Genomic DNA, 22269 nt, shown 5'->3' on the forward strand with positions numbered 1-22269 from the left:
GTAACAATTGTCACAATGGAGATTTTACTGGGCCCGCTCTAGCAAATCGATGAACAACAGGAGACAGTGACAGTGAGTGATATATATATATATATATATATATATATATATGTAATTCTTGCAAACAATAGAAAAGGAAGATTTGGAGAGAATTCTGTTGCATACCCACAAAAACTTTAGGATGACATTGAACTGTTCAAAACTACTTCTGTGATGTGGTGGTTCTTCTGCCCTGCATTTCTTACACATATTCCTTTACTAAAACCTCCAGGTGAGATGTTTTTTGAAAATCAAAAGGAAAGTAACTTCTACCTAAGGGTACCAAGAAAACTATTAAAATTCTGTTTCAAGTGATAGATTCCATTATTTGTTCTGTAGCTAGACTTTCTCTAGGATGTATTCAAAGGTTAAATAAACAATTTGCAAAAAGAGGAACATTTAACTTTCCACAATTATTTATCCATTCTTTTGTGTGGAGAATCTCAAAACACTACCTTCTCAACAGCCTTCAGTGAGTCACAGCATCTTGGAAGAGTATCAGTAGGTTGTACCGATTTCACTAAAATGTTTAGTAGTAATAATGGGGGTGGGTTGATGGGGGGGTAGTGAAGTATTAATAAAGTAGGTAGGGCTTTTGCTTTGCATGTGGCTGAGTAAAGTTTGCTCCCTGACACTCCTGAGGACCACCAGGATTGATCCTTGAGCACTACCGAATGTGCCCCCCAACAAACAAACAAGCCGAAACAAAAACAGGAGCAATGAAGTACTTTAACAGCATTAGCCAGTCCGTATGTAGTCATTCTACAATCCTCAAATAGGTACCACTGGAGGCCAACTATAATTCGTCATAAAGATGAATTTAATGCTTCTGACGCATAAAACCATTCGGAGTATGATTGGGGGAGAATATGTGCTAATAATCAAATTTCAATCCTCATTGTTATAAAAATAGTGCAGTCTTCTGGCTGCCTTGGTTTTTCCCAGTACCAAGTCTGTCAATTTAGCTGGTAGATGTGCGGTTATGCACGCTTCCTGTGAAAGTTAATTGAAAGATAAGCGTCTTCATGTTGCTTGCAAGGTAGGTGAATCCCCTGGCTAATTACTCCCCAAAATAGCTAAATAATCCCCTCTGTCAAATCTTCAACACTTAGATATAAATATAAAATAAATTACTTTTTTTTTGCTTGATTCTCAGGGGAAATAATTTGTAGCTAATTCAGTCTAGGGACTTAAGAGGATATAGTTTTAAAAATAGAAAACATCATTAAAGTAGCCAACTAGTAGTTCCTACCTCTACATGTTTCAAACCAAAGTTATTGCTCTTTTAAGATATAAAAATTTGGTGTTTTACCAGGGATATAACTCAGTGGTAGCACACATGCCTTGCATGTGTGAGACCTCCGCATGTTGTATACCAGAGTTCACACATAGCCGCTTGCGTGAGCACACACAAACACATATCCCACCACCAGAAAACCCAAAGTGTCTCTATTGCTTAGGTTACAAATGCAGATTACAGGAAATGCAGAGTTACATCTTGAACCACATTTTCTCTCATGTAATTAACTTTTCTTATTGGCTATCTTTGAGCCAGGTGAAGTTACTTCCCCGTCACCCCCATCCCCTGACCTGGGAGAGAAAGAGACCTTTTCTTTTTTTTCATTTTAAAGGGGCACGTCTGGTAGTGCTCAGGGATGATTCCCTGTTCTGTGCTCAAGGATAACTCTAGGTGGTGTTCAGGAGATCATATGTGATGCCACGAATTGAACCTGGGTTGACCATGTGCTGAACAAGTGCCCTACATGCTGTACTTTTCTTCTGACCCTCTGTTTGATGTGCACGTATTAGTGAGAGCATCTGAATGTTTTTTAACACTAGTAAAGAAGTACAGCTGTGCAGTTGAGCAAGTCACCTTCTAGAATATTTCACTGATTGCAAAATCAGCACCATCTCTAGTTTCTCAAGTACTTACTATTTGAATACTAGCATTGTGCCACACTATGTGTGCATACCATGTATATCATTTTACATGAATGTAGGTATTATTATTTTAGTTTAACCTGTGAGAAAATTTAGAGTGGTGGATGTGGAATAACTTGCTCAGAGTCACATTATTTCTCTGGAGTTCAGATCCCATTTCTTTTCCCTCTGTGCCAAGTGCTATTTTATTAATTCTGATTTGTTGTGTCTTTTTTTATTGTTCGTTAAATCAAATTCCTTTTTTAAAGTAAGCAAAATGTAAATAATAATTCAATGAATGACCTTCTGTTAAAATGATTTTATAATCTTATTTGTAGAAATCTTTAATTATGTGCAATATGGTGAATGGATTTGAGACTTGCTTATCCAGATTCTGGAATTTATTGGCAATTTCTAAAGATTTTCTTTTATGCTTTCATTATGAGTGAAACTATGTTTTGAGCATTGAGGCAAGACCCCTTATCATCTACCCGACTTTGTCACATAAACACAGAATCAGTGCATGTTGTCAGCATTTAGACGGGCAATACCTTTCTAATGGCTATGGAAGGATTTGATGATGTTCTGCCATTTGTCAAAAAGAAAAGCTTAAATACATGCATATTATCCTATGTCACAGAAGGCTTTATTATGATGGATTCCTTCTGAAGCAGTATATTCTGCAGATGTTTAATTCATGAATTGTTATTTCTGTAAAAACTCTGTGGGTTTTTATTTAATTTTCCTCAGCCGAATATGCCATGGTTTGGGTTTTTAAAAAATTAATTCTCATATAGGCAATGCTATATTTGATATGTTGATGCACGTTGTAGGATTCGAACACAGCTGTTTGTAAAACTTAATGACTGTTGATGGCAGATAAATCCCTGAGTTTATAGTATGGCTCTTGAAGGCATTGATTGTGCACGGAAGTTCTAGCTTTGATTTACTTGGGAAGACTGCAGTCAAACCATGACACCAATTTTTCTGTGTCCTCATACAGGAAAGGAGCTATGAGGGGGTGACGGCATTGATGTGCACAAAGATGTGACTTGTAGGGACTGTGGCATAAACTCATTTGTTTGGCATGCTTTTCAACATTGTACACTTTGACAACAGTTACAGACTTAAGTGCGGGTAGCCTTTATTTGCCATCATCTTACATTTACCTCTCACGTTTTGAGGGTTTGGGGGACATTTTTGCCAGGGGCTGAGGGGTGGAGTCCCTCTTTACATTTCTTGTTGCTCATATCACCCATATAAGAAATTCAATAGATTGTAAAAACTTTAAGGAACATGGTTTGTACATATTGCAGTCACATCTTTGGGGTCACTTTTCTGAATAAATGTGGAGTAGATTTTATGTGAATCTCATTGTCCTGAATTTTGCTGGGTAACTGCATTGAACACTGGCGTGGGGCATCCTTCTGCATTTAGTATGTGTGTTTGTAATCAGAAGAAAATCAGAAACATCAAAGTTCGTACCTTAGGCCACTTTTCCTCCCCCCATCCCACCACCTCTGTGCTCTCTCTTCTAGGCTTCTGTTCCCCATTCTAGACAGAAGAGGAAAGCTGAACAGCTGCCGTGCTGTCCCCAACTTGTTCTAAGCTCTGAACTGATACCAACTAGAGGAAACATTCCCCGTGGATGTATTTGGCTCCATAAACAAAGGCAACAGATTGTTTGTGTGACCTTTCTCATGGTAAATGGGAAAATAGCATACACGAATGAACAAAGTTCCTTCAGGTTTTCTTGTTGCTTTTTCTGTTTTGGACCTAATTATTCCATTTTTCCCTTTGGAGCCTGCGGCGTTAGGCTCAGCTTTGTGCTGTCCATCAGCTCCTCCTCCACCACCCATAACCCCCATACATGAGACCTGGCAAAGCGCCCACTTGACACAGGCAGCGGGAGCTCGAGAGTGATTTGGGCGGGTTGGTGGCGTGGGAAGCTCAGGACATTCAAGGACTGGTGATTCTCAGCCTTGGGCCGGGCATCCTATACAAGGCCTGAGTTCTGGCTCTGAGGTGTTGGGGATTACTCAGGTCACCTCTGCGGTATTCAGGAGGCCTCTAGGGTTACACCCAGCAGTGCTTGGGGAGCCTTGTGTTTCCAGGATCCATCCAGGGTCAGCTGTATGCAGGGAATATGCCAGAACCCTGTATTATCTCTTCGCCACAGGAAAGTAGTTTTTGACTTGTTTTTGGTGTTTGGATTCTAACCAGTTCCTACATGCCCCTTTCTAGCCCTTTCAGTATATGTATCTGTTTTTAGAGCAGCAGGCCATTAGGCAACTTGGGCTCCCCCCCCTCACCCACCCAAGCTCCCTCTCCCCACATTAAGATGTGCATTGAAGGAAAAAAAATCAAAGGTAAAAAAATCAAATGGAGAGATAGTTCAGGAGTTCAGGCATTTCTCTTATATGCATTCAAGCCCATTTCAGTTCCCAGCACCATGTATGGTCCTCTGAGCACCTACAGGGGGAGCCCATGAAAACTGCTGGATTGGTACCCACACCCATACCTACCCGTTGCAAAAAATAAACGAAATGTACTGAAAATACTAATCTTAACCTTTGAAAAGCTGAGTGACTGGTATATGAGTTTTATGCCTCAAAGTGCAGGGACATACGTAGGTGGTCATCTCTCAACAGGCTGAGTAGATAACCAAATTTCCTTTCTCGAGTAGTCGTAATATTATTAAATGTGCCAGGAGTTTCTGACTTTCTCTGTTGGTGTATTTGTCAAGTGCACTGCCGTTCAAGGTTCCTTGCTGGGTGCAGTAAGTCCGATGATGTACTGTCTACTCGCTGTGTGACCTTGGGCCACTTGCATCATCTGTGGTGTGGCAGTCAGTTGTGGGGAGTGTCAGAGACTGTGTAGGTGCTTTGGGAATGCTGGGTGCACAGAAGCTCTTGCTGCTGTCACAGAAGTAGAAGAAAGAAGAATTAATTTGGGATTCAGCACTCGGTTTTTTTTTTTTAATTTAGATTTTTGTTAGTGAAACACCATGAGGTACAGTTGTAGACTTACAAATTTTTGTGCTTGGGTTTCAGTTATACAATGATCGATTACCCATCCCTCCGCCAGTGCCCATTCTCCACCACCACTGATCCCAGTATCCCTCCCACCCACCGTCACCCCCATCCCACCCTGCCTCTGTGGCAGGGCATTCCCCCTTGTTCTCTCTCTCCTTTTGGGTGCTGTGGTTTGCAAAAGAGGCATTGAGTGGCAATCGTGTTCGGTCTGGAGTGCATTCATCTGGTCAACTCTGGATTTTGATTCTACCTCAGCTCTTTTTAGTCTTGGGACTTTTGACTTTCTTTGCTGTGAGATGTCCGTCCTCGCCCAAGATGTGGCTCTTTGAGAGCTGAGTGCATGCCTTGGGTGTGTGAGGCCCTGCTTTGATCTCTAGCGCTGCAAAATATATAAATTAAGGATAAAAAAATTCTGTGCAAGTAGTATCTTCCAGTGAGATTTTGGTGAGAGCTTGAAGCTTAGGCACTTACCTTATCTCATAGTAATCACTCAGTGAGAGTCATGATTGTCGTGACTTTCCGATACATTCCCTTACTGATTTTTTGAGGACATTTCCCATGGTGTATATTTTGAGTAGGGAGCATAGTTCGTGTGGTGGCCAGAGAAGGTGATTATAAGCTTCTTTTCTAGCGTGCAGACTCAGACCAGATAAGGAAGAGGGGATGGAAAAATTCTATCTGGAATAGTTGAGTTTTTTTCCCTGAGATATTTGTACCTTATTTTATTATTAAAAGTGCCAGAATCACTGACTTTCACTGATTACGAAGGGGAGAACAGTAGGTTTTATGTAAACTTTCTAGGTGGACAAAAAAATAGATTTCTCCATTTCCTGCATAGAAGACCACTTTGGTCATATCTTCATGAAAAAGTACAAGGTTTTGCCTTGATTTTTCCTGTTCATGGTAATGAAAATAAATTGATGTTTTTTGTTTGTCTTCTTTGAAAGTTTATGCAGCAAGGACTGTTTATTACCTTTAAAGAATGATCTTGTGGTTTCAGAGCACAGCCATTTTAGTTGCTTGTTGTCCTTTGATAATATATGAATTTCTTTGATTTTGGGTGTGCACACATTTCAGATATTTGTCTTATCCTGAGGTAAAGGGTGACCAAGTTTGTCAGATTCCTTATATTCATTCAGTTTTCTCAGAAATGAATTTCACACACACTCTCCTTTACATCTTCTTAAACTTAAAAATTATTTGTAGCAAGTTTTGAAGTTAGAATGTGTCTGACCATGCATGCAGACTCCTAGCAAGGATATTTTGTTGCCTCTTTTTCTTTCATTACCGTCCAACCAGTGTCCTGGGAGGATCACATTTCAGCATATTATTTTCCTTTCATCAGAGCCACACTTGTTGGTTCACCATTCTATAAATATAAACTTGGGGGATTGGGAGTGCTCATAAGACCATTCTATTCAATGGATTGCCTTCTAGGTTCTCAACGGGTTTTGAGGACATGCAGTTTTGCCAACTCAGTAACTTCCTTCCTTCCTTCCTTCCTTCCTTCCTTCCTTCCTTCCTTCCTTCCTTCCTTCCTTTCTTCCTCCCTCTCTCCCTCCCTCCCTCCCTCCCTCCCTCCCTCCCTCCCTCCCTCCCTCCCTCCCTTCCCTCCCCCCTCCCTTCCCTCCCTTCCTGTCCTACCTTCATTCCCTCACCTCCCTCCCTCCCTATTTAATTTCCCCTTTCTTGTCCATTACAATGGTTTACCTTTTAGTTTGGTAGCTAGGAAGGAAATACTTATGATCTGTTTATACAATATTCACAAGTAGTTACTAAATATGTTTTCAGTAATTTATTAATTTAGTCCAACCCACTTTGGCATTCAGGTATATTCTAATATTAACTATCTTGAAATTTTCAGATGTTATCTATAATGAGTAACTTTTAAATAACGACTTTATTAGTAAGAATGTAGCATTCATTGACATGGTGTGTAATTGAAAAAAGAATTTTACATACTAGTAGTTGACTGGGGCTTTTCAACTGGTGACGACATTTGACCTGTAGAACTATTGCTCTCAGGGCAGCAAGAGAACTTAGTGGGCTAGAGCACATGCATTGCCTGCAGGAAAACTGAGCTTGGTCCCCAGTATCACTTGGTCACTCGAGCACTTCCAAGCCAGGAGTAGTACTATAAAGGATCCCAGCCAACCAACAAACAGAAAAAAAAAAAAAACTACTGCATTTAGTAGTGGATTGAATAATGAATACCCCAAGGAATTATTTCCAGTTCTTATACTTTGTAAATATTACCTACTTAGTAAAAAAATTAAAAGGTCCTAGAATATGATTCCATATGATCCTGACATGGGGAGATTCTTATTCAGATGTGCCCTAAGTGCCATCACAAGTGTCCTGGCAGAGATAGGGGTGAGAGATCACAGAGAGGAGGAGGCAGGATGGAGACAGAGGCAGAAATGAGAGGAAGTGGCCAGAGTGCAGGGGTGCCAGGGCCGGGATGCCAGGGCAGAGGCAGGAAAAATCCTCCCTGGGAGCCCTTGCCAGAGCACGGTCTGTAGCACTTTCCTTATCTGGTCTCCTGAATGGTGTGTGAGGAAGCACATTTCTGTTGTTTTAAGTTCCGAGTTCAGTAACTTAAGGAAACTAATAGGAATGGATTCTTTTTTTTTTTAAATAGCACAGCAGGTAGGGCGTTCGCCTTGCAAGCGGCCATCATGGCCGACCCGAGTTCGATTCCTCCGCCCCTCTTGGAGAGCCCGGCAAGCTACCGAGAGTATTCGATATGCCAGACACAGTAACAACAAAGTCTCCAATGGAGACGTTACTGGGCCCGCTCGAGCAAATCGACGATCAACGGGAGGGCCTTTACCTTTACCTTTACCTTTACATTTGGTGATGCTCAGGGCTTACTCCTGGCTTTGTGCTCAGGAATCACTCCTGGCAGTGCCTGGAGGACCATGTGGGGTGCCAGGGATTGAACCTGGGTCAGCTGAATGCAAGGCAAGCGCCCTATCCACTGTTCTCTCTCTTCAGCCTCTGAACATACTCTTATCTCATTTAGTACAATGTGCATCTCTACATTTCATGGGGTAAGGGGGAGGGGAGAGGGGAATGGAAGGAATCAGTACTCAGAATTAGTCACAGGGAATTCCAGAACAATAACAAAAAGTAATCTGAGCACAGTCTGTTTCTGCCTGCCTTTAGCAGTAGCTTGACATATAAAACATGAAATTGTGGGCCCCGAGAGATAGTACAGCAGGTAGGGCATTTGCCTTGCACACAACCAACCTGGGTTTGATCCCCAGCATCCCATTTGGTTCCCTGAGCAATGCCAGGAGTAATTCCTGAGCGCAGAGTCAGGAGTAACTCCTGAGCATCGCCAGGTGTGACACAAAAAGCAAAATAATAATAATAATAATAATAATAATAATAATGGTTTTTAAAAAAAGAACACGAACTTGTTCCAAAAGTTGGTATTGTTGGGTTGGAGATAGGAAGGAGGGAAAACAGAGGAACAGGTTAGTTGGTATGCAAACTAGAGAAAGATGGTATATAGACTTAAGAATTCACCTTGAAATCACAAGCTTACAGTGCTACCAATGGAGAATGTGGTGTCTCTCCAGGCTGGCTGTCATTCTCCCTCAGGGCCCTGTAGGCAGAGCTCACCCTACCTCTCCCCACCCCTGCCACACTAAACTAAGCCAGAGAGCACTGCAAGCAGGAGAAACCAAAGTGCTGATGAGAGGGAGGAGGCAAGAGTCGTCTCTACTCTTTCTTACCCAATAGCAAAAATCTGAAATGGTTATCCTCACTTACTCATGATGAAGACAAACTACTTTTTGCATTAGAGTTTCCTGAAGTTAAACATTAAAAGAAAAATCAGGACAACCATTAAAAGAAAGGAAATATTATAACCATGATCTGGCTACAACCCTCAAGAAAAAAATATTCATGAGTTCTCTTAAAAATGAGTGTATACAAAAATCAGAAAAAACTCAACAGTAACAAGAAAAGGGGTGGTGGTGGTGGTCTTTGTTTTACACACAGCTGGACCTGGGTTCCATCCCTGCAACCTATATGGTTCCCAAGCCTTGTCAGGAGAGGTCCTTGAGTACAGAGTCAGAGGAGTAACTCTAAGTATAACAGCTTGAGGCCGAAAATCAAAACTAAAAATGGGTACTGGAGTGATAGCACAGCAGGTGGGGTGTTTGCTTTGCATGAGGCCGACCCGGGTTTGATTCCCAGTATACCGTATGGTCCCCCAAGCACTGCCAGGAGTAATTCCTGAGTGCAGAGCCACGAGTAACCCCTGTGCATTGCCGGATGTGACCCCAAAAGCAAAACAACAACAAAAACAACTACAAAAAATGATTGCATGGCTGTTACAAAGTGGGAAAAGAAAACAAATGCATGAAGTACTTTCTAATCATGAACACAATTAATAATATGTCGCCATTATAACAAAATAAAACTATTGCTTTTCTGTTTCTTTAAGCTGATTAGACCATTTTAATTTACTTTGCTCCATGCATTGCTTTGCATAAAAGGGTATTGTCACCCTGCATTTTGCACATAGGATAACAGAATCCTTGTGAGTTTGCAAATTGAAGAATTTTGCTGATGTGTGATGATATATTCCACCAGAATTCTATGTTAGTTTCTTCAGTTACAGACTGTTACTGGTATGCAGTATTTCCCAATTATTTTATTGGTAAAATCTGTGGCAGCATCACATTTGCATTCTTTGTAATATTTAGGTCAGTGAATTTCAACATTAAGATTTGCTGATTTAAATGCTTTGCTTCAGGTTGTCTTCAGTTTTCTGACAGATTATGCAGTTTACAAACACTACGTCTTGGATAGAAAGAAAGAAATAGTTGTGCAATAATTCTTTCGAGTGAAGAGCATTGGTTGCATTTATCATTGCTATAATAATACTGGAAGTACTGCATTTATTCCAACCACATTTGAATTTAATGCTATTTATTTAATATGCAGTACTCGCAAAATTCTACACTTCACAATTCTCTCTTGATTTATAATTTGCTAGATACTATTGTTAGTATTTCCCCCCCTTATCTTCCATGCAGAACTCTTTTGTGTTGAATTAAGCTTTGAATGACCTCTGGGGAAACAATTGCACAAGTTACTCATAGTAAAATTTAGTCATGGCAATAACAAGACATGTTGACCTGCCCGGTCCCCCACAACTGATTCACTCATGAATATGGAAGATGGACAGTAGAGACCAAGGTGTTTAGTTGTATGGACTTGGGGAGTTGGACAAAGTGATGGGGTTTGTACAAGTAGATCACAAACATCAAGGGCAGGTGTGAATTCAATGGGGTGCAGGTGAGACAGGGAGTGAGTGAACTCATTGGGGGTCTTGAACGACTCATCAACTTCCATCTCTGATTTTTGTGTTGGAAAATAGTCCCTGAGCTGCTCTCTCTCTCTCTCTCTCTCTCTCTGTAAATAGAAACCTCTGAGAGCTTTTAGATAATTACCTGATTATTAACTTTGGCTAGTTAATTTAAAATTCTAAAATACCACAGAGTATTATATTTTGCGGCCAAATAAAGCATGTCTGAGTCTGTCACCTGTGACCCGCAGTAGACAGTGATTGAATGGGCTGATGTGTGCTTTTCAACCCCAGAGTCTTCCATACAATATTTATTGCCTCACATCCGTTGCCTCCCTCTCCTCCATATCTGTGGTGCGATCTTGATTATTTTCCCTTGCTTTTTCCATCCTGAAGCCTGTGGAAGAGAATTTAGATAGCTCACATGAGCCCCGAGTATAATTTATGTTGGGAATCCCTAGTGGAGACTTGGTTCTTTTAAAAGCAAAGAGGTAAACTAGACGAGACCAAAATCTGAAGAGATCATCAGAATTATTTCAAAGGTCTCTAATAGAAACCAAGGGAGCTAGGATAAGCCAAGGGAGGGTGAAGAGTGGGATAGGTCACATTGACCAGAAGCATTTTCAAAGAGAGGGTCAGGCAATCTGACATCATTACTAAGGGAACCTAGTTATAGACATATGGCAAGTCTGCTTTCTCTTTTTCTGGAGGTGGAGTAAATAAATTAATAAATTACAGACTATTCAATTAAACTTGATTTTCTGATAAGTAACAATATTTTACTATAAATGTCTATATAATTACTTTCAAAATTTAAGAAGCACCAAATACTGCATGGGGCATCGTTATTCTAAAATATCGTTAGGTTTTTAATTGAAAATTCAGATTACATCAGGATCTTGTGTTTGTATTATTAGTATTTGATAAATTAGTTAACCCCATGATATTGGGGAAAATTCAGAGTCTAGGCCAGAATCATCTAAAACTCACCCCCAGGAAACAGTGAAGAATTTTTATAGCCATGATTGTACTGATGATCTGATGCACTTACTGAATCATAAAATAACCTTTACTGGACCAGCTGTAGGTTCCTCACAAGGACGCAGGCAATATATATGTGTGAAAAACTTTTCTGATCATTTTCTTGTGGAAATTTATAGGAGATTATAGTCTAGATTTTTTCTCACAATTGACTGAAGGCTCTCCAATGAGATGAAATTTCTTATTTTTTTAAATTTAATTTAATTTAATTTTTTTGCTTTTTGGGTCATACCCGGTGGTGCACAGGGGTTACTCCTGGCTCATGTACTCAGGAATTACTCCTGGCAGTGCTCGGGGGACCATATGGGATGCTGGGAATCGAACCTAGGTCGGCCGCATGCAAAGCAAACACCCTACCACTGTGCTATCGTTCCAGCCCCAAGATGAGATTTCTTAATTAAAGCATTTTGGAGGCCAATAGAAATTATTGAATTACTAAACATGAATTATAGAATTTAATAGAATTATTTAATTAAAATTATTTAATTATTATTTAATTATTGAATAGTGTTATTAAAATATGATTAGACATGTTTGCAGACGGACAATAATGGGTAGTTTTTATTTAGCTAGATAAAGAAAGGTTTGGAGAGAAATATAGCTAATTCCTACATGTTATGTATTTTGTAAACACATGGTACTCGTTTGTTTTTATATGATACTAAACTATGTATCAGATACTTGAATGTATGTGATATTCTTCTTACCTTCCTGTGTTACTGATTTAATTTATAAAGTAGTGCAATAAACCCTGAGAAGAAAAAGGGACATAAGAAAGAGTTGTCTTCCCCAAGAGGTCCCAGTTTAGTTTGAGGTGACAATAAATTTTGGAAAAGATAGATTTATACATGGTATAAATGTGTGCTGTCATGTACCTTGTTACCTTGTGATTTGTAGCAAAGCTTTTAAAACAAGAAAGCAGAGAAATCTTTGAGCTTTTGAATGGATAAAATTAATGGGAGAGGGAGGAAGACAAGCCAGATATATTGAAACAAATATGGCTTGAGAAAATTATATGGGTGCAGAAAGACACAGCACAATTATTTGGTGAAAATTAATAAAAAAATACTGTGACTAGATGTATCCATGATATGTAATTGTATTCTTATTTTTATTTCTGCTATTTTCTTTCTGAATTCTCTTTTGCATTTTCCCTTTGAGCCTTCTCTTTTTGTTTCCATATTTGCATCGATGACTTAGTTTTTAACCTACTTTGCAGTGAACTTTATCCTCTTTTTTATGACCTTTAATTGGTTCTATGTTTACTCCTTTCATCTTCTCATTATTAAATTAAAAATTTTCTTGTTTCTTGATCACTTGGTCAACATCTCAATTAAAACAAATAAAAAATTTCCCAGGATTTAGCTGCACTGTAAAATGATAGGAGTATAGGAGTATTATGTTCCCGTGGCTGTAAACACTCAACAAGGTAGTCCATTTCTGGGTCATAACACCTGACTGCTGCAATTTTACTGTGGTTATTTTATGCTCCATTGGAAGTGTGCAAGACAAACAAGTTCTGTTATCTTGAAATTTATTTTTTCATACTACTGAAATACATACATATTTTTTCATAGCACAGCGGGTAGGGCGTTTGCCTTGCACGCAGCCAACATGGCCGACCCGAGTTCGATTCCTCCGCCCCTCTCGGAGAGCCCGGCTAGCTACCGAAAGTATTCGATATGCCAGACACAGTAACAACAAAGTCTCCAATGGAGACGTTACTGGGCCCGCTCGAGCAAATCGATGATCAACGGGAGGGCCTTTACTCTTTACTACTGTTTTAGGAAGACAACATCAGAGTGTGGTAGATTATCAAGAAATGAGGTGTGGGCAGTTTTGGATAGGAAGTTCAACAAAGGGCAACTTGAAGAAGAGTTGATTAACCTGAGACCCAAATGAGGGGAATGAAAATAATGGGAATTTAACTGAAGGACGTCTAGGGTCCAAATTCTCTTTTTAAAGAATGTTTGGAGTGAGTTAGTCATGCTCATTCAGGACAGGAGGGGAAGGGAATTAATGGCAGAGGTGTAAGATGTGCAGTAGACAGATCTCTGCCACCTTGACAGGAATATCAATTCCAGGACCTTTTCTACGTTTTTCAAATTTTATTCTAGCGCATCTTTTTTTTTCTCCTACTAAATTGGGATCTGACTGACAGAATTATACATCCAGAGGTCATCCAGACCTCTGTTCATATTCCTTCTCCAAAAATTATAAGTTGTGACCTTTGGAAAACGCTTTAACTTTTTCAGATTCATTTTCCTTCAAAGGAAAACAAAGGTGAAAACAAAGAATTCACTTCTTTACACGGCCCTGCTCAATTAATTCGCTTTGGTTTCAAGAATACTTATTTGTAGTAGGATGTCTCTACTTTCAGATTGATCTTTTCTGTCTTTTTTGGGAGGGTGGGTGAGGGTGGGCCATACATATTGCTGCTTGGGGATTATTCCTGGCTCTGTGATCAGGATTGACGCCTAGTGGTGCTTAGGATCCCATTTGTGTTACCTGGGATTGAACCAGGGTCAGCTGCATTAAGGGACTGTAAAGATAAATGCCTCAGAAACCATAATTAACAGTATTGTAAATCACAGAAGCGATCGATTACAAAATTAATTTAAAAAATAAAAAGATAGGATCATTTTATCTTTGTGATATCTTTTCAGCTCTCAGAATGATCTTTATGTACTTATTGGCCATTGTCAACTTTCTTTAGAGAAATGTCTATTCAGGTAATTTATCCATATTAATTTTGTACCTCTTTCATCTTGTTAAACTTATTCTAGTAATTTTTTAAATAATAAATTAGTATTAATAAGTATTTTTGTATAGAAAGGTTTAGAAATAGTTTACCCTTACCTTTCCATACTGAATACCTTTTATTTTTCTTTTGTGTTTATTTGTCCTGGCTAGAATATGTTGAATGGAATTAGTGAGAGCATTAATTGTTTTTAGACCTTTGAAGAGAAGCATCCAGTCCTTCACCATTACATATGTTGCTACCTATGGATTTTTTTGGTAGATGTGCTTTATTATGTTGAGAATTTCCCCCTCCTATCCTTATTTGTAAACTTTTATTTAATTATCATAAAGGCCGGGCGGGTGATCTGTTTGCCTTGCACACGACCAATCTGGTTACCCTGGGTTCGATTCTTCCGTCCCTCTCGGAGAGCCAGGCAAGCTACCGAGAGTATCTCGCCCACAAGGCAAAGCCTGGCAAGCTACCCGTGACATTTCGATACGCTAAACACAGTAACAAGTGTCACAATGGAGATGTTACTGGGCCCGCTTGAGAAAATCCATGAACAACGGGAGGACAGTGGCAGTGATCATAAAGGCCATTTTATTGTTAAATACTTTTTTACCCTTGCATATATTGAGATCATCCTGTGCTTCTGCATTTGTTCTGTTGATATGGCTTATCACAGTAATTGATTTTTTTAATGTTCAGTCAGCCTTGAATTCCTAGGATAGATTCCATTGGTTATGAAATATCATGTTTTTTATGTATCCCTACATTCTGTTAGCTAGTGTTTTTACAGTGGTGAAGGGTGAAGGTTCAGCTGTACTGCCACCCAAGGCCAGTCAACTGAGAGACATTGTGGAGGGTCAAGAAAGAACTTCATTACCAACAACTGGTAGGTTGGAAGATGGTAAGCTTGAGTGCTCAAAGTAGCTATCTTGTCTTTGTGTCATATATACAGTTTTTTTTTTAGAATAGGAGATCACATTTTTGAAAAGGGTGGGTCAATAGCCACCAGATCCAGCAATAAATCCCCTGTGGGCTGCTCCTCTGAGGCACATTCATCTTATATATAAATCTAAACAGATTTAAGAATTAGACCTTGGAGGGGAGAGGAAAATGAGTACACTGCCCTTATTTTCAGTCTTCGAGTTAATGGGAAGGTCAGGATGCCTTTCTGTTAGCTAGTGCAAAAGTGGATTTTTCCTGTGCTGGTGTGTTCTTGAGAATTGTCGGAAAGATTTGCATGCCCAAATTGGAAGATTAAAAGTTAGTTTATCATGCAGTTTAGTAGGGTCTGGGTCCCTCCCCAAATATCAAGGCCTCTCCTTTGCTCGTGCATGATGTCACTGGTTCTGTTCCCGATGTTGCCCTGTCCAATGAATGACCTCCCTGTCTCATCCCATGCAGTCTCTCCACCTTCCATGAATGATGGCCAGATTCTGTCCCTGTGTCACACTTTGTCTCGTTTACATTTTCCTCAGTCTCCGGCCACAGCCACATGTGCATGGGTGAGATCTCTATTCTCTGTACTTGTCTCTGGGCCTCTCACCTGTACCCCAGCTATTCTGTCATCCTGTCCCAGCTTTCCTAGTCTCTGGCCATGGCCATGTGTGTATGGGTGAGACACCTGTGCTTAGTATCTGTCCCTGCCTGGGCATTCAAACCCTGCCTGAACCTGAGCTTTCCTGGATGTCTGAGCTTTGCCTGTATTCTGCCTCTGTCTGGACCTGTGATGCCTGCCTGATCCTGCAGTCTGCGCATAGAGAGAGATACTGATCTAGGAAGAGAGATGCGGGAGAGAGTCAAAGCATGGGTTTAGGGGCCTCCTTTTATCTGCTGCTATGTCCCACCTTCATCCATCCCAGTATTTATCCTGATTGGCTACCTGTTCCATGGACCAGATTTAAAGTGACCAGCCAAATTTACCTGGCGCTCCTCTCTTCTGCTCCTGCCTACATAGTTTTCTGGTTTCTAATATTGAGTTTTTCTCTTAATCTCTTTGGGTTGGTTTCATTTTGTTGAAAATATTTGCAACCACATCCTGATCTCTAAAACCCAATCTAGGAACTTTTTATCTGAAATGTCCTAGGAATATTCAGGGGGCCATATTTCCTTCACTGAGAAATGCTGACCTAGAACATATAATTTGTTAGCACATATTTATGATAATATTCCTTTGAATTTAGTAATTTTTCCTTTTTTTCTTGGTCAATTTGGCAAAACTGATCTTTTTTATACTTTCATTTGATTAATTTCTGCTCTAATATTTGTTTCTTCTTTTTGTTGCTATAGGTTTAGTTTACTTCACTTTGTATCTTTAACTGAAAGTTTAGGCTATTAAAGTGAGATTTTTTTTAATAGAGATGTTTCCAGTGTTAAATGCATCTCTAACCACCGACTACCTGTTTTATCATGTTGCATGTAAATTTTCATTTTATTGTTTCAGAGTATTTAAAAAATTTCTTTTTAATGCAATTATGAAGAATTTTGTAATGCTCCCACAGTGATTTAATAAAAAAAAGTAAACAAAAAAGAAGTTAAATTAGCCAAAAAATGTAAAAATGTTCAAAATTACTGATAAGTAAAATTATTAAAATATTCAATTAAAATAATTGTCACTACAAAAAAATTTCCCTTGTGATGTCCTCTGATTTATTATCTATTGTGGGCAACCTGGGTTCGATTCCTCCGTCCCTCTTGGAGAGCCTGGCAAGCTACCGAGAGTATCTTGCCTGCATGGCAAAGCCTGGCAAAGCCTGGCAAGCTCCCCATGACGTATCCGATATGCCAAACACAGTAACAATAAACCTCACAATGGAGACATTACTGAGTCCGCTCGAGCAAATCGATGAACAACAGGAGGACAGTGCAGTGCAGTGAAGTGTGTTTTAAAATTCACACATATGTGAGTTTTATAAATTTCTTTAATTTTTAAAATTTTATTTTGTAGTTTTCAGAAAATGTGCTTCATACAATTTAGGTTTTAACAAAACGTATCTGCAAACTTTTATGCTCTACCATTTGGACTGCCTTGTAGAATGTACCAAGGGCTCATTTAGAAGAATATACATTCTACTGCTGAGTGAAATGTTCTATAGATAGCACATGCTTTATCTTAAACATTTATGTAATAGATTTCTTAAGCTGTTCCATTGGGACTTGTAAGTATTTAAATGTCCCTGAAAGAGCCAACTGCCTGTTTAGATGCCTCACTGAATGGATATAGAACAAATGCGCTAAAATAGAAATTGTGTTTAAAAGATATTACATTTAAAAAAATTATAATTATTCATTTGTGGTAAAGGTATTAATTTCTTGTACTTGAAATCCTCTTCATAACACTGATAGCATTTGGTGATGCCTCAGAGAGAGTGTCGTATATATTTTATACGAACTGTGGACAGAACATGAAAAAAATGAGTATGTCATACTTCAAATGTGTTTAAAAGTCATGACGTTTTCAACACCCAAGCTATCTGGGGTTGTGCATCATCGGATAATGAACAGTGTCTGAATCAGAATTCTAATCATCCCCATCCAGTTACCTAAGGAAGGCAGGAAAAGCAACTTATCTGTTTAACTGACAATGCTTGAAGACAGACCATTTACTGTTGTGAGGTTTGTGATCATCAGACTGCTAATTGCTTTTAAAAATTATACTTAGGCAAATTATAAATAATTTACAACTGCTATGACCATTTGTGGCATGCACATATTAAAATACTTATACAAATGATAAATAATGTATAATTAAAACTTCCATTTTCACGTTCATATAATAAAATATTACAAATAACATTTTAAATTTTTATAATTTTTACTTTTAAATCATATAGTAAATAAGCCATTAAAAGGAAAAGTTTGATTGTCTGTAAGCTTTAGTTAAGAAAAATGAGTACAAAGGATTAAGTTTCCGGAGAGAGAGATAGTTGCCAAAATTTATCTTCTTATCCATATTTAGTTATGAATTTCTCAAAATCAATAGAATTACTTCTTTTCTAAGAATTGTACACTGAGAACAAATTCACACTTTTAAGAAGAGATCCACAGATTTTGGTGAACATGAGTCATACTTTAATTGTCTGCATTTGCCCCTCCGGATCTCATTAGCAGACCACAGAGCACTTACTAAGGGCAAGGTTCAAGGTTCAGCTGAGTATTCTCAGAAATAGGAAGATGGTTAAAAATGTCTAAGTACCATCCTGAAATTTCTGCATCTTAAGGCATGTTTTGATGTTTCAGTATGTCCTAGTCCATGAAAGAAATTTCTCCTTAATAACATTGCTGAAATTTCAGTCATGAGTTCCATCAGTACTGTTAGTCTGGAATCCAAACAGAGATAGACTGTAACTTAATACACTCGAAGAGTTTAAAAATGTTCAGGTTGATAAACACCAGTATTCTCGTTGATGGTAGTTAATATTGATTTATAATATGCTTGTTATTGTTAGTGTATCTTTTTGTAGATTAAATTGGTTTTGCATGGCTTTTTATCATTGAATATCTACTTGGTTCTATTTTAGTATAGCTATTAATAAATAACTTGACCCTCGAAATGTAAATTTGTGAAAACATTGCCTATTATTTAAAAAAAAACTCAATATTTTCTTATATTTTTACACCCAGAAATAATAATTATTTGCAAGAATCAATTAAGTATTTTGACTTTTAATTCCAAATTTTACTTTAACATGTTTTTTGGATATAGCTTCCTTTGGATATTACTTCTTGAATATAACTATATCTTTGGCTATAACTTCTTTGGATATAACACTGGACATAACTTTGCCTTACTCAGAAAATTTCTTTCTTCCCTTTTCTGCTATGACAGTGCTTTATCCTACTCAACTTAGAAATGAAACCACATTCTAATCATTACTAAAAGATTTTTTAATTGCAGAATTTTTGTGAAATTCATATAAATGAAAAGCTGATTACTCATGATTATATTTTGTCTTTTAACTATCCCTGCTTCCCAGCCCATTACATGTTGAAATTAAATATATTTGATTGGGTAGTGGAAAGAGCACATCCAATATTTTCAGTTCCAGTTTAACTGCCTTATTATGTGATTCTCACTAAGATATCAACTTTTCTGAGCTTTGGTGAGCACTGTGTAAGTAGGAATAATGCCTTCTTCAGGTTATTGTGTGAGTCTTTGTAGTAGTATAAACTTAAGGGTACAAATATCTCATGCAGTGTTTAGTGTAGACCAAGACTGGTTAATTTTTTCCACTCACCACAACTTTCTTCCCAGAAATTTTTACCTGATCCAGGCTATATAAAATAGTTATGCAAATAAAACATTTACTGGTAATAAATAACAAATACATTGTAAAACAATTTTTGTGAGCCCCTTCCCCTTGCCCCCCATCCCCCGAGTGCATGTGTGCACACACACACACACACACACACACACACACATACACACACACACACCACATACACATTCAGTTCTGTGACTCCGTGCAGGGTTAAGCAAATTTAGCAACCTTCTGTATGGAGTCCTGGTGCACAGTTTAAGAAGCTAGGGATAATTCTCAAGACTTCATAGCTTCCTATTTTTATTCCTTCTCTCCTTTCCAGTGGCAGATAAGCTTCTCCCTGTGAATAGGTTTAAGTACCGACCTCTGAATTTTTCAGACCTGGCTCAGAGCCAGTATCCAGTGTTAAGTACATGATTATTTTAACAACCTTTGCTCTGATACTCAGAACAAATTCAGATCTCCTTAGGTTTCTAACTTCTTATAATCTGAAGCAGTTATTTTTCTCATCCTTGTTATGGGCTATGCCTTTTTAAAAAAAATTCATTGAATCACCGTGAGATAGTTACAAGCTTTCATGTTTGGGTTACAATCACACAATGATCAAACACCCCTCCCTCCACCATTGCACATTCCCCACCACCAATATCCTCGGTATACCCCCCTTTCCCACCCTTCCTCTGCCTCCATGGCAGACATGATTCCCCATAAACTCTTTCTACTTTTGGGCATTCTGGTTTTCAATATAGATCCTGAGAGGTTATCATTTTTGGTCCTTTATCTACTTTCTGCTCACATCTCCCATCCCAACCGATTCCTCTAGCCATATTTTTCTTAGTGATCCCTTCTCTATTCCAGCTGCCTTCTCCCCCTTTGCTCATGAGGCAGAGTTCCAGCTAAGGAGCAATCTATCTGTCCCGTGTATCTACTATCCTTAGGTGTCAGTCTCATGTTATGTTGTTATATACTCCACAAATGAGTGCAGTCCTTCTATGTCTGTTCCTCTCTTTCTGACTCATTTCACTTAGCATGATACTCTCCATGTCTTTCAATGAAGTAAATTTAATATATCGGCAAACCAGGAATAGGTACACTGCACTGCTCATAGAACGAAGTGATACTTTCATTTATTTTAATTCTATGAAGCTTTACCAAACGACATTTAACTGTATATTTTCCATTTAATCATTTTCACTTGGAATTTGTAATTCCTTTTAAGTCATTTATACTTTTCTTCTCTGCTTCCCACCTTGCTGCAATCAATAGTGCTGATTGTATTTATTTCTCCAGTTCTAGCTAAAATTCCATTAAAGTGTTCAGTGCTGTAAGCCAGAACAAGTTAGTGCCAGGGATTCCATTTCCCACTAATAAACAAATGTTTTCTATGATTTTTTATTAGAATATTTGTTGTTGTTTCCAAACCCAACTTTAGAAACAATGTATTTTAAAATGAACATATTAGACATATTTTCAAGAATTTCTATGCATGAGGTAATAGTTTTTTTTTCTGTTTAAAGCTGATTAATAACTTATTTGGGTCTATTCATTTGGAGAACTGAAGTTACTTTCTCCATAGGTCATTAGTTTATATAAGGGTACAAGCAGATGCATCTTACTCTTGACCTGTGGGTGAACAGGGCAGATCCTCCTTTAATTGCTTAGGGAAGATTTCTACATGGTTCCTTTCTGAGGGAACACTTATCTTTACTCTAGGCACTCTCCAGTTGGATAATTTTCTTTTACTTTTTTCTTTTTCTTTTTGGTTTTTGGGCCTCTATGAGTAGTGCTCAGATCTTACTTCTGGCTCTGCACTCAGGGATCACTCCTTCCGGGACTCAGGCGACCAGATGGGATTGGACCCATGTAGGTCATGTTCAAGGCTAGTGCCCTACTTGCTGTTCTGTCTCTCCAGCCCCATCCAGCTGGATATTTTTCACTAAGGTGGAAAATTTCATTACATCTATTCAGTTAAAAACTTCCCTATACTTCCCAAGAAGCAATTGGCTAGTCAGAATAATGATAAAGAAGAGTCTCTGATGAATATTTGTGCATCATAATTGTGGAGCTGCAGGATGTTTATGAGAGAGCATCAGATTAACAGAAATCTAGAAATATTAGAACACTAGCAGGAACAGGTATTTGTGATTCACAGGATGATCTACAACCTCATGTCATTTTTACCTCGTTCTATGGGACTTACAACACCTTTCTTTTTGTTTTGGAGCCACACCTTGCTATGCTCAGTGCTTACTCCTAGCTCTGTGCTCAGGAATCACTCCTGGTAGTGCTTGGGGGACTGTATAAATTGCTGCGGATTGAACCCAGGTCTGCAGCATGAAAGGCAAGAACTCTTCTAATTCATGTTGCAGGCACATTAGAAAAGTAGCATATGCTCTGCATAATATCCAGTGCCTAGTAAGCATTTTGTTATTTAGAGGTCAAAGAAATAAATTAGATTGCAAGAAGGAAGTAACTATCAACTATTATTTTTCAATATCAGAAATATTGTTGTTTGGAGTTCTGTCTTAATTACTTATTGATTCAAAGACTTTGTGACTAAAAGAGACTGTTATATTTATCTGATCCCAAGCTCTAGTTTTTTTTTTTTTTAATTAGTGAAACACCATGAGGTACAGTTGTAGGCTTACAAACTTTTGTGCTTGGGTTTCAGTTATACAATGATTGAGTACCCATCCTTTCACCAGTGCCCATTCTCCACCACCAATGAAACCAGTAGCTCTCCCACGGCCCCATCAAACCTCCCCCACCCTGCCCCAACTCTGTGGCAGGGCATTCCCTTTTGCTCTCTCTTTCCTTTAGGGTGTTGTGGTTTGCAATAGAGGTATTGAGTGGCCATAGTGTTCGGTCTATAGTCTACTTTCAGTACGCATCTCGCAT

At 38.6% G+C, this 22269-nt stretch overlaps 1 protein-coding gene across 5 annotated transcripts in view; it reads left to right on the forward strand.

Annotated features, from left to right (window-relative positions):
- The window catches only part of GRIP1 (glutamate receptor interacting protein 1), a 798871-nt gene that overhangs the window by 65813 nt on the left and 710789 nt on the right, over positions 1-22269 (forward strand). The gene's annotated exons all lie outside the window — the stretch shown is intronic.

This window comes from Sorex fumeus, unplaced genomic scaffold (assembly GCF_029834395.1).
Source record: "Sorex fumeus unplaced genomic scaffold, SorFum_2.1 ptg000081l, whole genome shotgun sequence".
In the NCBI taxonomy this organism is placed as follows: domain Eukaryota; kingdom Metazoa; phylum Chordata; class Mammalia; order Eulipotyphla; family Soricidae; genus Sorex; species Sorex fumeus.